This window comes from Amblyomma mixtum, chromosome 2 (genome assembly GCF_055824585.1).
Source record: "Amblyomma mixtum isolate Tamu chromosome 2, ASM5582458v1, whole genome shotgun sequence".
In the NCBI taxonomy this organism is placed as follows: Eukaryota; Metazoa; Arthropoda; class Arachnida; order Ixodida; family Ixodidae; genus Amblyomma; species Amblyomma mixtum.
Genome location: NC_143013.1, coordinates 172,808,498 through 172,824,606, shown reverse-complemented (window position 1 = coordinate 172,824,606; position 16,109 = coordinate 172,808,498). Strand labels below are relative to the sequence as shown.

Here is a 16,109-nt window from a genome sequence, read left to right as displayed (position 1 = left end):
GGACTTTAAAGTTGCAATTGGTGGACGAGGAAACAGAGGCCCCATTATCAGCGTACTCTTGGCCGTTCGAATTAAGAAACACAACCGCACGGGACGGCCTGCAAACTCGCACAGCTTTAGGCCACGCTTCTACCCCCTCAAGAGGATGCATCGCCAGACACACGTATCCTGCAACATTCGCAGTACTACAGCAGTGTGCTCCCGCGACATAATTCTAGGCTTGACTCACCATCAGGCCATTACTGATCTTTAGAGTGATTAGAATGCTTAAAGTGATTGACCTTAGCATCATGATCTTTGTGGCTGTCGCGGCTACCGAAAATGTCGAAGTCATCGTCGAAGCAAACACGCAGTCTTTGATCAACAGAGGCATCGAAACATGAAGAACGATCACACAGTTTGGAAATAAAAGGGCACGTTCTAATCACGAACTTCAGCCGGAAATACACCTCATCAAAGGAACGACAATTGTTTTCTTAGAAGAAACTGCCTTGGTGAACAATTCACTCGCCCACTCCTACCCATCGCTGACGATCACACTGATCCAAGCCATAGAGCAGACAAACATTAACCCATCCCTGTCCCAGCACAGACAAAAGAGGTTCTCCGAAACATCCTAGGAAGTTAAGAAAGCTGTTACGACGTAAGCATTCCTACGCAAACTGCTTGCCATGAGCCTCTGTCGAAGCAGCGCAGAAAGACGACTACGACATGTTCCTAGGGGTAACCAGCACCAGCACTTTCGCGCAAAAAATAACAATGCTCCGACCGTGAGTTAGAACCCTTCGTTGAAAAGCTTGCAAGCAATAAACCGCCTTACCGTTTAAGCGTGCATTAGTTTCTTTTTACCTGCTTAGCACCGCTCTTGGGAAGAAAAGCTTCACGTTTAACACGACTGCTTGCCTTCTCCCTGCAACACTACGAGACCAAATATTAAAGGCTTTGCATCATGAAAAAACTGCACGCTTCGTCGGGTTTGCTGGAGGCCTCAGCCAAATTCAAGCCATACTATTGGCACACACGGTACGCTGGCGTTGCTCATTACGTCAAGGCTTGTCATGAGTGCCGAAACCTATAAACGCCGTGAACGACATCGGCACTATTTCTGCAGCCAATTCGACGACCAGCGAGACCTTTTTGGCAGATCGGCATGGAACTGGTTGGTTGGTTGGTTTATGGGGTTTAACGTCCCAAAGCGACTCGGGCTATGAGAGACGCCGTAGTGGAGGGCTCCGGAAATTTCGACCACCTGGGGTTCTTTAACGTGCACTAACATCGCACAGTACAACTATCAGAGCAGTTTCCCATCTCGACTACCGGAAACAAGTGAATTATTTCACTCGTGATCAATGCGATTGTTGCAGAAGGGAATGCGTTAGCAAGCCAATTTCGTACGCGCATTGACTGGTTGCTCCCCTTTGTACAGTAGCGCCTGTGTTGTGGGTGTGTTCTCACCCCTTTTGTCCGTCGTCCTGGTTTTACGCTACTCTTATGTTATGAATCAACGCCGACTTGCCCATATTTCCACCCTGGTGACTCTTTGCACAGTGACGCAAAATAGCGCCAGCGCCAGAAATTTGTGGAGCCCTCTGAGCGCGCTGGGCCAACAAGTGTCACAGCGTGAGAGGCTAGCAGTTTTACACGCAAGTAAGAAGCCTGCTTGTGATGGTTCCGATTTTTTTGAAATAGTTTAGGATATTGTCTCATTTGTTTAACTGACGACCTCAAGTTGGAACAAGCGTTTCATCAAGTGGCATCAACGCATTCGAGCTTCGGCTAGGAGGTGCAAATGGCAGCGTGGCGCTGCGTTTGGACTGAATCACACGGATGAAAGTTGTTGAAGACGACGACTTCCAAACACATCGCGAGAGGCTTGCAGTTTAACACGCAGAGAGGAAGGCTGTGTTGATGGCACAGTATTCTAAAGCAGCCAAAAGTGAAGCTTATCTGTTTACACCGGCTAGGGTTCAAATCCTGCTCTGGGCCATATTTATCTTAAATTTTATCACTACTCTACGCCCTGTTAGACATACATTGGATGCCGGGAATTCAATCACATGACCACTAAAATTCAGTCAGATCGAAGACAGCGACCGACTACCTGACTCGGTACAGCAAAACAAAAGCCCTGACGAACAGCACTGCTGTTGAGGTCACAAAGTATTTCATAGAAAACATTCTCCTGCCCTACGGTGGCCCTCAAAGTTGTCGTAACAGACAGGTTTGGTTTGGTTTATTGGGGTTTAACGTTCCAAAGCAACTCAGGCTATGAGGAACGCCGTAGTGAAGGGCAACAGCATTTAAAACCGACATGACAGCAAAACAAGTGATCGAATGTCAACCGGTTTTCATTCATAAATGAATGGCCTAAAAGAGTGCTTGAACAAAGCTATTGCCGGCGTGCTCGTCATATACGTCGACTCTGAGAACAAGGCCTAAGACCATCATCCTGCCCTACAACCCCGCTGTGCAGGACACGACACAGATGGCGCCCTTGAAGCTCGTCCACCAGAGCTGTTGGAAGATTAGCACTAGGTGTCCTCGGCAAGACCACAAGCGAGGCAGTACAAGGGGATATGGGCTGGGCATCGTTCGAAGCACGGGAAGCTAAGAGTAAAATACTATATGAAGAACGCCTGAGGAAATTGGATGATAAAAGGTGGGCAGCTAAGGTATTTAAATACTTATACAGAAAGAGCGTTGACTCACAGTGGCGGAAAAGAACTAGAAAACTAACCAGTAAGTATGCCGGTCATGAGCACGGAGAAAGAAAGAGCATAAACGACAGGTTAAAAACGCGGAAGTTAAAAATTGGATGAATTCAACGGAAAAGAAACATAGTGTAGAACTATACCGATACTGGAAAAGGCAGATCAGGAAAGAAGTTTGCTATGATAACTCAAGAGGCAGTGCCCTACTTTTTGAAGCTAGGTCAGGGTGTCTTAGAACACGCAGCTACAAAAAAAATTCAACGAAGATGATGACACATGTGGTATAGATCTAGGGAAATAATTGAACACCTCATACTCAAATGTTATGGTATCCATCCGGATGTCGACGCAGGCACAGTCACTCTTCCTGGGGCCCTAGGGTTTAAATATAACAATGGTCATGTAAATAAATCTGCAGTGGAAGTTAGCAAAAAGCAATTGGAGGATTAGTGGGTGAAAAGCAGAGATGTGACATAAGGTTAGAAGTGTAGGAAACCGTAGTGGAAGAAGATGGCGAATCTTAATGAGAATTGACAACACAGTTGAACAAAAATAAAGAAAAGCTGAGCATGGTTGCAATTGCTATCACCTCGTTTCAAAGGAGGCGCTCCCGTCCGTCCGTCCGTCCGTCCGTCCGTCTGTCCGTCTGTCCGTCCGTCTGTCCGTCCGCCCATCCATCCATCCATCCATCCATCCATCCATCCATCCACCCATGCACCCATGCACCCATGCACCCATGCACCCATCCACCCATCCACCCATCCACCCATCCACCCATCCAACCCATGCACCCATCCATCCACCCATCCAACCCATGCACCCATCCATCCATCCATCCATCCATCCATCCATCCATCCATCCATCCATCCATCCATCCATCCATCCATCCAGCCATCCACCCACCCACCCACCCACCCATCCACCCATCCACCCATCCACCCATCCATCCATCCATCCATCCATCCATCCATCCATCCATCCATCCATCCATCCATCCATCCATCCATCCATCCATCCATCCATCCATCCATCCATCCGTCCATCCGTCCATCCGTCCTTCCATCCGTCCTTCCATCCGTCCTTCCATCCGTCCTTCCGTCCGTCCTTCCGTCCGTCCGTCCGTCCGTCCGTTCAACCGTCCGTCCGTCCGTCCATCCGTTCATCCGTCCGTCTATCCGTCCATCCGTCCGTCCATGGCAGACAAATTACGACGATACTCGACGCTACACTACGGAACATAGCCGACGAAGGTAACATCGACCTCTGCGTCGTCGGCAACCTACAGCGCGCAGAGGAAGCACGACAGCTCGCAAAGATGAAGACCAACTTCGCACCTACCCCCGACGCTGCAATTTACGACGACGCGGAATGGAATATAGAAGCCAGAGGACAGTGTGCGGGTGTGGACGGCACTCTCGGCCTTAGACTCAGCAAACAACTTTTTCGCCCTTGCAGAGACCTTCGACGACTAGCCTGCTGACTTGCTCCGACTAGCCGACTACGAAGTTATTCCACACCGGGCGACGGCATCCATAGCGGCACCGTACTCGCCCAGAAGTTGCGCATGCAGTAACAAAAACTACTGTTCGTATAATGTGGTGTTGTCTGCCTCTATCTTTCGCTGCAAAATTAAAGTCAGTGCTTCTTGTCAGGGACTAATGCATTGACATGTTTTGTTTGTTCCTCAGGCTGTGAAGCCTCATGACATTTACTGGAAAGGCAAGCTCTGCAGTGCTGAGGAAAAAGTGTTGTCACGAAGAGCACACACAGAAGTGGTGAAATCTTGCACAAAAGTCGTTGAATTCCAGAGCAAAATATCGGGTGAATTATTATTCTATTGCCAGCCGCCCATGTACGGTTCTTTGCACTGAACCTTCAAATCTTTATTTTACGGGTTAAAGCAATCCTTTTTATTTCCAGGCAGCCGCGTGTTAACGCACACGTACCATGTGTTGTGACAAGCACAGCTGAGCTCGTGCCGTTAGTAATTGCTTTTTACTACAATAGATCCATCAGTCCTCTTCCTCAAAGCACGTAAGATCCTTTGTTAGAGTGGAATAACGAAGCTGATAACTCGAGCTTTAACTGCTGGCCAAAGACTGCCTTAAAAGTGCGCCAGCTCTTCAAAGGGCTCTTTGGGCTAGCAGTATGCGCTCACAAATACTCGCGCACTTTAACTGATCCTGAATGGCGATGGGAGACGCATTGCACGCCAGTGGTCGGAAACGGCGGGTCTAGCTCAGTGGTAGAGCACTCGCTTCGCTAGAGGTGATAGACAATCAGAAATATAAGACAGCTATGACTCGTGCACGAGGCGAACGATTATGACTTGGGGAAACACCGAATAAGCGCTCTCTTACTGACGAGAAAGGTATGCATCAAAAAATGAAACAGATCCGCTGTACAAACGAGGTGATGGGGGAGCCGAAAAAAGAAAGAGCGGACGTTCGTGCAATCTTATCGCGAGTTTTTTAGCAACGTTACCCGTGTCAGTTACACTTTCATCACAGAATTCACGACTGGTATGCGAACGATAACAGATGACGTCAGATACAGCCTTGAGTAAGAGATAAGTGCTCGCGAAGTCGAGGCCGCTATCGGCGAACTGCCTGCAGGAATTCCCCGGGAACAGATGGCGTAGGAGCCACATTTTACAAAGTTTTCGCCCATCAACTAGCATGTGTGTTACATCGCGTTATCAATGAGGCGCATAAAACAAGGCAGGTGCCACCGTCCTTCAGAGCTGCTCATATCGTCTTGATTCCTAAGACGGATGATCGTGACAAGCTGCTGTTAGGATCATACAGGCCTATCAGCCTTACGAACACCGATCGCAAGGTGTTTATGAAAGTGCTCGCGAAGTGGGTGCAAACTATGACCAACCACTTTGTTGGGCCGCATCAAATATGCGGCATCAAAGGTCGAACGATCTTCACGAACACTCACTAAGCCTGAAATGTGTTAGAATGCTGCGACGACATGGACGGCCAAGTTGCCAAGTTGCAACTCGATTTGGCGAAAGCTTTCGACAGGGTGCCACACGAGGTCCCCTTCTGCATACTGACGCATGCAACTGTAGGTAGTAAAGTTTTAGATGGTGTTATGTTGGCCTATCGACATTACTGTACCCACCTCATAATAAATGTCACTAACAGAAAGGGTTCCAGTGCAATCTTCAGTAAGACAAGGATGTCCACTGTCTCCCCTCCTCTTTGCTACATATGTCGAACCCTTTTGTTTAGCCATAATTCATTACACAGCCATACGAGGTATCAAAATGCATTCGACTGAGGTAAAACTGTTGGCGTACGCTGACGACATAGCCGTATTATGCCAAGATCGCGAGAGTGTTTTAGAAGTGGTTCACCTCGCTAAGGCTTGTAAGCTAACGGGCTCAGAGATAAATTGGGAAAAAGTGTTGGTATATGGCACAGTAACTGGGACATCAAGCCACAAAGGTTGGCTTGTACGACATGGACAGGCACACCTACGACGTATCTTGGTGTTTCATTCGAGCACTCTAAGGAACCCGCAAGGTAATGGAGCGATGCAACGGAGCAAATGGAGAGGACGGGAAACCGGCAGGGTCGCGGCCTTTCAATGTTTGCGCGTGCCTCTGCTTGAAATTTGTTTTTGATATCTAAAATTTAGTATATGTTGCAAGTGCTGTGTATGACCCGCGCAAATGTGCAGAAAATGCAGCGGGTGTTTGCTGCGTTCATATGGGGCTCAACATGGGGGAGGGTGAGTCATACCAACCTTTTCCGCTCAGTCCGCGATGGAGGCCTGGGTCTTTCTCATTTGTTTATTAGACAGATCTTTCTTTCTGTTTCTTTCTTCTGCGCGACCAATGCGACAATTTTTTGCGCACAGTCATACATGTTCCACTTGAGAAAGCGCTCCCTGAATTTCTTGACTAAAAGTGATATAAGGTGTCGCCATGTGACTGGCTACTTTCATGAAGCTGTTGTTTCCCTCGGCAAGGATTTTAATGGATAACTTCTGCACTGTTACAAAGAAGACACTGTGTGCAAACTTAATTTAAAATCTATTGCCGACACCATTGTACAGGTCTATTTGCTATGGGGGCCCAAAAAGGACGTTTTAAAGCGGGTTAAAGAAATGCCGGTAAGATTTACTGTGAAATCCTTTTTCTTTAAGCTGCACACGAACACACTACCCGTAAAAGCATGGCTAGATAAGAAAGGAATATTTGCACACTGCACAATTAACTGTTTACTCTTCAAAACACCAGAAACTATTGAACTCGTATTTATTGACTGTTGGGACCCTATATTTCATTGGGACATACTGCAGCGACCTCGAAAGAAGCAACTACCAATAACACCATACTGGATCCGGTTTCTCCAAGTAAAGTGTTATGAAGGCATTCCCTTTGATATGTTTATGCTACTGGGCCTGCACAGCATGTGGCAAACCAGAAAGGCAGTCCGCCATGCAGATAATAGTGTTCAGTCTGTACGCGAAAATTTTATTCAGCATATAAAATGGAGAAGTCTTCAGGCGTTACCTGACCCCCCTGAGTGGGTTAATGTATTTAACGAATTGGTATGCCTGAAGAATTTTTAACTGTATTCCGCCAACCGAAGTCAGGCTGGTGTGTTTTGCTGTATATTGAATGTCATGATGCCAGTAATGAAGAAAAAAAAGGGGGTGTAGCTCGGTGGTAGAGCGTTCACTTCGCTTGTGAGAGGCCCCTGGTTCAAACCCCGGCATCTCCATGGCTGTAAAGTATTTCCGTTTTTTTCACTCTTTGATTCACACACATACGAAACGGATTCACGCCGATTAGTGCTGAAAGGCTCGCTCTTGTGTGTCGGTAGCATACGACGGCCGAGAATAAAAGTTGCGCCGCTGTTGAAGCAACAGGGGAATCTCCGATAGTGACAGAGTTGTGATGTCATGCGAAGAAGCCTTGTGTGTCGTGGGTTTGCAGGACGTACCCACAAAAAGTATGATTGAAGGAAATATGAGCGACCATGGTGTACAGGGAGTGTTGAGAAGTTTTGCAAATGCACCGGGGCACAAATAAATTGGTAAAAGAGTTATGGATTCTGGCATGGTGACTGGGAGGAAACGCCAGACTATTACTCCCGACTTCGGTGGGCCACAACTCCGACGACGTATCTTGGAGTACCGCTGAACTCTTATAGCAACCCCAAACCATACAGATGGCAATAGAAAAGGAAAAGGCCAGTGGGTGGCAGGGGCGACCACTATCAATGTTCTCGCGCGCCACTGTGTGTAACCTGTTCATCATCTCCAAGATATGGCATGTCATGAATGTGTTGAGCGCCTCGCGGATCAATATTCAAAGGATCCATCGGGTTTTTGGTGTATTTATTTGGGCGTCGACGTGGGAAAGAACTAGTCGAACAAACTTATTCTTGCCCGTGAAGAGAGGAGGCCTCGGTCTTGTTCATTTATTTGTACGACAAATCATGTCCCGCTTTATGTTTCTTTGCGACCAGAACGATATTTTTCTTCGCACAGTTATGCAAGTTCGTTTATGTCGATTGCTACCAGGAGTTGTAGTATGCTCTGTTGAAAACATGCGTGGTACAGTGAGAGGTTATCTGCCTGAAGTTGTGCTTGCGTACAGAATGTTACAAGTGCGATTTTCAATGCAGTACCTCTCCAACGTCACTAGAAAAAATCTGTATAAAGATTTAATTGAATCAATGCTCCCTGTACCCATTTACCGATTGTCAAACTGCGGAGGCCCAGGAGCAGATGTGCTCAAAAGGGTTAAAAGAATGCCAGTTTACCCATCTTTGAAAACTTTCTTCTTCAAACTTCATACCGGAACTCTGTCTGTCAAAACATGGAAGCATGATAAAGGACTCTGTCCCTTGGTCAACAGATTGCTTTCTATGTAAAAAACCTTGAAACAATAGATCACGTTTTTTTAGATTGTTGGGATGCGGTTTTTTTCTGGGATGTGCTTCAAAGACCATTAAAGAAAGATTTACCGCTACACCCGCATGGCATCAGGTTCTTAGCGGTAGGAAAACAGGACATCCCTTATGACACTATTATGCTCCTTGGCCTCCATAGTTTATGGAAAACAACGACACAGTTCAACAATGCAGAAGTAGTTGTGAGATCTCCACGCGAGCTTTTCATTGAAGGTGTCATACGTCTGAGGGAAGTGTATCAGGCACTGCCTGATCAGCCAACTTGGTTAAATGTGTTGGATGACTTGGTTGAACTGAAAAAATTTTAACCTGCCGTGTCAGTGCAAGTGTTGCTGACCAGTTTTACTTCTTTGTACCCGTTGTGAAAATGCAATAAAGAAAAAAAAAGGGTGTAGCTCAGTGGTAGAGCGCTCGCTTCGCATGTGAGAGGCCCCGGGTTCAAACCCCGGCACCTCCACGGCTGTAAAGCTTTTCTTAATTTTTTTTACTCTTTGATTCACACACATACGGGACGGATCCACGCCGATTAGTGCTGAAAGGCTCGCTCTTGTGTCTAGGTAGCATACGACTGCAGGGAATAAAAGTGGCGCCCCTGTTGAGGCAACAGGGGAATCTCCGATAGTGGCAGAGTTGTGATGTCATGCGAAGAAGCTTTGTTTGTCGTGTGTTTGCAGGACGTGCCCACAAAAAGTATGATTGGAGGAAATATGAGCGACCATAGTGTACAGGGGGTGTAGCTCAGTGGATTCTGCTTCCGGCCACGGCAGTGAACGGACGCAGGATGCAGGGCTCCGTTGGAGCGGCTTCAGCGGCCGTGTCTGGCCGCGGTAACAGGTCTGCTGAACAAGAAAGTACAGTCGCGGTCAAAAATACGCAGCCCACGGCTCCGGCGCAAGGAGCGGCTGACGGGCCGCATCGCGGCGCTGCTATCTACGTCCGGCTCTTGCTGCGAGGGTGCATCGGGTGACGATAAAACTTCGCCTTCACTCTCTTTTGGGCGCGTCACACGACCGATGAACTTCAAGTGCGCCATTCAGCTGTTTCGCGGCTGACGGTTAGTACGAAGGAGCGCGCCTCCACTTTGCCTCATTTGCCGCGCGGCTGTACTGAAGGGGAGTGCGCACGGTTCACTGTTGCCGCCTCGATACTGCTTCACTCTCGTATGTACTGCGCTCCCACGAACGATGAGCCTTGGTGCACGGTGCATGGGCATTAGGGCGCTCAATAAATAGGGCAGAAGTAGTTATTGTCGCGTCAAGACCCGCTCTCTGAACTCGGTGAAGCCTTGTTTTGTTCGTGGTCGTGTATTAGTGCATTCTATTGCAGCCGGAGCGCGCTTTGATTTTTGTAACTTTGAATACACGATCTTAAAGGAATGACCTCTTAACTTCCGGCTGTTATTAAGGGCTAGCCACACACTACTGAGCATTGGATGTGTATTTTATGCGGGATCACGTGCAGAAAAGCGAGTGCGATACACTGTTGGTAAATTAACATTAAATGGTTTTCCTGCTTTCCCAGCAATCCCCCGCAACTAATGACGGTGGTTCGTGCCAGAAACCATCTTTATAGTCAGCGTGACTATGCCCACTGTAAAACAAACGTCCCTTCCGTAATTCTCCAGCTACCCAGTCTTGTGCCAGCTCCAACCACTTTGTACCTATAAACCTCCTAAACTCATCCGCCCAACAAACATTTTGCCGCCTTGAGAGAAATATTGTAGGCTCTAACGCGCTGTCAAATTGTAGCAGCAAGTCAAGGCCGAAGGGGTCCTTGACGGAGGACTGCTCTCAAGTTTCTCACGACTTATCACACTTTGTCAATAAAGCCTTATTCACGCACTCACTTGAGAGCATCAACGCACGCGTGTGCCAACCGCCCAAGCGCCGGGCACTGGAGCGCGGCGCACACGGACGCGAGACACGCGTAAATGTCGAACGCGAACTGAACTCGTAAACTTCGCAACAGCACGCGCCATAGCTGGTCTGCACATGGGGAAAACGAGATATTCGAGCAGGCACTGGCGCGGCGCCGAAAGTCGCACGCAGCGTGAATTGCAGAGCCCTCTTTCTTATTGAGCTCAGCCATGCTCAGCCGTGAAACAGCGGAACGCCGCACTTGGAAATTTATCAGTCGTGTGACGTGCCCAGGAGAGAGGGTGGGCGAAGCTTTGTCGTCACTCTGTGCACCCTCGCAGCGAGCTCCCCACGGAGATAGCAGCGCCGCGGTGCGGCCCCGCAGCCGCTCCTTGCGCCGGAGCCGTGGGATGTGTATTTTTGACCGCGACTCTACGTATCAGGTTGTTTTACAGGGCTGCCTACAGGGCGTTGCGTTTTGAATACAGTTTTTTTGCACGAGAATATCTCGGCCCGCCCGTATCGGGTGGAAGATTTCCGGGACGCGTTGGCTCAGCATTCTTTGCTCCCGGACGTTATCGCCCTGGGGGCGTATCGCATGAGCCATGTCTGGGCCGTCACATTCAAAGAAGCCGAAACAGTGAAGAAGATTACCAGCATCGGTGAACTTCGTGTGAAAGAACGGCGCTGCCTGGTGATTGACCCTGCGAACCAGGACGTGCGTTTGAAGCTGCACTGGCTGCTCTACAACGTGCCTGACGAGGACGTGCGTGTCGCCTTCGCGCCGTACGGAAAAGTCGCTGAAGTGGCCCGAGAGCGCTGGCGAGTACAAGGCGTGTCGGAGAAGGGCTCAACCACCAGACTCATCACACTGAAGTTAAGAGCTGGCGTGAAGCTTGACGACTTGCCGCATCAGCCCAACGTCGGCGGGGAGCTAGCGCTGGTTGTCGTCCCGGGCAGGCCTCCTTTGTGCCTCCGCTGTCGAGGTACAGGCCATATCCGCAAAGAGTGTCGGGTCCCTCGGTGCGGTGCCTGCCGACGGTTCGGGCATGAAGACGGCCAGTGTGCTCGCAGTTACGCGAGCATTGCCGGTCCCGGGAACCGTGAAGACTCATCTGAGTTGCTGATGGACGAGGCGGATGCAGAGGAGGCGGCCAGGGCAACTGGCCAAGTTTTAACTCAAAAGGCACCTTCGCTGACGCCTCTATCGAAAAAGAGTTTGACGACGAGCAGTGCTGTAAAGCCTAGTGGAGATGTGGGCCTTGAACCGAAGCAAGGAAGTGTTGACAAGGCGGAAGACGTGACGACAGCCGCGGCCGAATCTCCGGAGAATGTGGAGGCTATCAGCACCGATGCCATGAACTTCAGCCAGGAAGCTGCCGGTCTTCCAGCCGGGAAGCGCTCCCATGATGAGAGCGTCGGAGAGAAGCCGCAGCCTTGTGTGGGTGGTGATGAGCCGCCACCTAAAACATCGGGGATTCGACGCTCCACGTTGAAGCCCCCGCCGAACATCTCGGCCGAACGCCGGTAGGCGGGGAAACCGCCTCCGTAGCTGCTCAATGAGGTTTCGTGTTTTGTTTTTGTGTTTTCCTTTGTTGTGGTGGGAAGTACCCAGCAGACAGTGTGCCTTGGTCCAGAAAGGCTGGCAAGGGACATTCCTCTGGTTTCGCGACGTCAGCACTCGGATTCCTGGATCAACGACCATGTACACTACACATTGTGAGTTAGAAAATGTTGCACAATTTTGTAAAGTGGTCGCAGTACATCAATGGCATTCTATTCCAAGTGCATGGCGATGAAAATAGATACAGCTCTGCGCGTAGCAACTTTGAACATCAGAGGCCTTTGTGCAAGGAGGCGCAAATGTCAGCTGAATCGTCTACTTGCTGACAACGCACTTGATATAGTAGCTGTACAGGAGACGAAAATAGAAAGTGAGGAAGCTACTGATCGTATGGTGTCCCACTTTCGTCCAGTCTTCAATGTTTGTGTTTGTCATTCAGTTGGCACCTCGGGTGGGTGCGTTATTTTTATGCGCAACAATCTAGGCATTATTGTAGTCTGTTTTCGCTTGTACCAGTGGACGTCTTCTTGTCGTTGATTTTACTTTTTCTAATGTGTGTTGGCGGGTTATCTGTGTGTATGCACCAAACGTTGAAGCCGAACGCCAAGAGTTTTTCAATCGCCTTGAATATTATTTTGTTTGTGACAGAACCCTGCTGGTGTTGGGTGATTTCAACTGTGTTTGTGTAGCGGCGGACCGTATGAAGCGCCTGCCGGTGCGCGAAAAAAGTGCTCAATTATTGAATAGTATTGTACGTGACCATTGTTTAGAAGACATCGGCGAAATGTTTACTTACGGTAATAGCCCTCAATATACACATTTCCAGCGTGACAGCCATGCTAGGTTGGATAGGCTGTATGTGTCTGCGGAACTCGTGCATCTCTGCATGGACTATGATGTTCAGCCTGTTGCATTCAGCGACCACTGCCTCGTAATCGCAACCTTTGGTGAAAAAAAGAAACATACTTCCTTTAACTGACATGTGGAAATTCAATGCTAAGCTTTTGGAAGACGATGATTTCATAAATGAAACTACAAATGAACTGCACAGCTTACTAGAGACGCAGACTGACAGCTTGGCTATTCAGTGGGAAGATTTCAAAGAATGGGTGAAACGTAAAGCAATAGAAAAGAGTTGTCTCAATAAGCATAAAGAGAAAGAAAAGGAAACTGAATTGAATGAGCAGTTAAAAATCATGACCTGCATGGAAAGTTCTGAGCCCGGCCTTTTTTTGAAAGAATTAAGAGGAGTAAAAAGCCAGCTTGAACAAATAGACGCAGACAGGTACAAAGCAGCCGTCATTCGCTCTAGGTCTGAGAAATTGTGGACTGGTGAAACGCCGACTAAACGGGCTTTGTCCGACGAAAAGCGTTACATTCGCCAGAAAGAAATCGCGCAGATAAGACACGGGGCTGAAGTTTCTAGCGACACGAAAGTTATCCAGAAGGTTTTAATGGACCACTTTAACGGCCTTCTCGGAAATAAGCGGGAGATGGATGAAGCATTTCTGGATCATTTTTTGCCCCTATTGCCAAGGCTTGAGGATGAAGTGAAGGTGCGCCTTGAGATGCCAATTAGTGTGGGAGAAATTGAATCCGCGATAGATGAATTGCAAAACGGAAAAGCACCTGGCCCAGATGGACTAAGCGCCAATTTCTACAAAGAATTCAAATGCATGATAGCTCCGTTTCTGCTCAATGTGCTCTCTGAGGCGTACAAGCGCAAAAACGTTCCACTATCTTTTACTACATCACACATTGTCCTGATTCCCAAAACAGATGACCCGGAGAAGCGCTTGTTGGTGGGCTCTTATCGGCCGATAAGCCTCACCAATGTAGATTACAAGATATATATGAAAGTTCTAGCAAAGAGATTACAAGGCGTAATCAAAACATTGCTTGGACCACACCAGACTTTTGGCATCAAAGGACGGAGCATCGCGACAAACATACACGTTGCACGTAGCATACTGGAATGCTGTGACGCCCTTGGGGTGCGCATTGCAATGATTCAGTTGGATCTTGCGAAGGCCTTCAATCGGGTTTCACATGACGTTCTTTATTGCATTCTTGACCATTTGAACATAGGGTGCGTTGTAGCGGAAGGCGTGAGAATGGCTTACGCGAAAGGCAGCACGCGAGTAATCGTAAATAGGGAGTTGACAGACCGAATAGAAGTTAATTCTTCAGTGAGGCAGGGATGCCCTCTTTCGCCCCTACTGTTCGCGAGTTACATAGAGCCACTCTGTTTGGCCATAATTAACAGTAACCGTATTTCTGGCTTTCAACTGCAGTCATCCCATATGAAAGTCCTCGCCTATGCAGATGATGTTGCCATTTTTTCTTCAAACAAGGACAGTGTTACTGAAGTTGCCAGCCTAGTCGAAAAGTACTGTCAACAAACTGGCTGCCTGATAAACTGGGACAAGAGCTGTGGGTTTTGGCACGGTAATTGGGATGATGCACCGGAACACTTCTGTCGGTTGCAGTGGTCAAAACTGCCAACGCGGTATCTTGGCGTGCCTCTCGAATGTTATCGGGATCCCAATGACTGCTGGAACGATGAAGCGTCAAGGGCGAAGGAGAAGGCCGACTCGTGACAAGGGAGGCAGCTATCAATGTTTTCGCGCGTCTCTGTCTGTAACATTTTCCTTGTGTCAAACATATGGTACCTAATGAATGTATTGAGTGCATCCCGAGCCAATATTCAAAGGATTCACCGTGTCTTTGCGGTTTTTGTCTGGGCGTCCACATGGGAGCGAAGCAGTCGCACCAATTTGTTTATTCCTGTCAAAGGTGGTGGCCTTGGTCTTGTTCATTTGTTTTTACGCCAGGTTGTATCACGATTTATGTTCCTCCGTGACCAGTCGGACAGTTTTTTGCGGACTGTTATTCAGCTGCGATTGCAAAGGCTGCTTCCTGAAATTGTGGTGTCTTCGAGTGAGAATATGCGTGGTTCCGTCGTGGGGTACATGAGAGAGGTTGTACTCTCGTTCAAGCTTCTCCAAGTGCAGTTTTCTCTTGACTACTTGAGTAAAGTTTCAAAGAAAAAACTGTATAAGGAATTAGTGGATGTAATGATGCCAATTCCTCTTTACCGAAGCCTGCACCATGGGAGTCCAGGACAGGATGTTTTAAAAACAGTTAAAAGCATGCCAGTTAACCCATCTATGAAAACGTTTTTCTACCAGTTACATTAAAATACGCTCCCTGTTAAAACATGGCTGAACGAAAAGGGGATTTTCGTCCCCTGGACAACTAACTGTATCCTATGCAAGAAACCCGAGACAATAGAACACGTATTCCTGGATTGTTGGGATCCCATCTTTCACAGGGACGTCCTCCAAAGAACTATCAAGAAAGATCTACCCCTGGACCCCTACGGTATTAGATTTTTGCCCATCCAAAATGAAACAGGAGTGCCCTATGACTTACTGATGCTGATCAGCCTCCACAGCTTGTGGAAAACCAGAATGCCGGTGCGGCATGCAGATGTAAACGTGCGGTCTGTGCGAGAAAACTTCATTGCAAGTGTCGTGTGCCTGAGAGAAGTATACCGGGCACGAGCTGAACAGCCTGACTGGCTCTCTGTACTAGATGACTTGGCTGTATTGAAAAGATTTTAATCACCCCTGTATCAGCCGCATTGGGCTGAGGTGTTTTACAATTTTTTGTAATTTTGGTTCTGTGTAAAAATCGGCAATAAAGAAAAAAAAAAGGGAGTGTAGCTCAGTGGTAGAGCGCTCGCTTCGCATGTGAGAGGCCCCGGGTTCAAACCGCGGCACCTCCATGGCTGTAAAGCTTTTCTTAATTTTTTTTACTCTTTGATTCACACATATACCGGACGGATCCACGCCGATTAGTGCTGAAAGGCTTGCTCTTGTGTCTAGGTAGCATACGACGGCAGGGAACAGAAGTTGCGCCGCTGTTGTAGCAATCGGGGAATCTCCTATAGTGACAGAGTTGTGGTGTCATGCGAAGAAGCCTTGTTTGTCGTGGGTTTGCAGGACGTACCCACAAAAAGTATGATTGGAGGAA

At 48.2% G+C, this 16,109-nt stretch overlaps 1 non-coding gene across 1 annotated transcript; it reads left to right on the top strand.

The window, feature by feature from the left end:
• The first annotated feature begins 15,789 nt into the window (after positions 1-15,789).
• Positions 15,790-15,861, top strand: TRNAA-CGC (transfer RNA alanine (anticodon CGC)). The gene has a single exon. It is a non-coding gene; the product is annotated as a tRNA-Ala (tRNA).
• Positions 15,862-16,109: the final 248 nt, after the last annotated feature.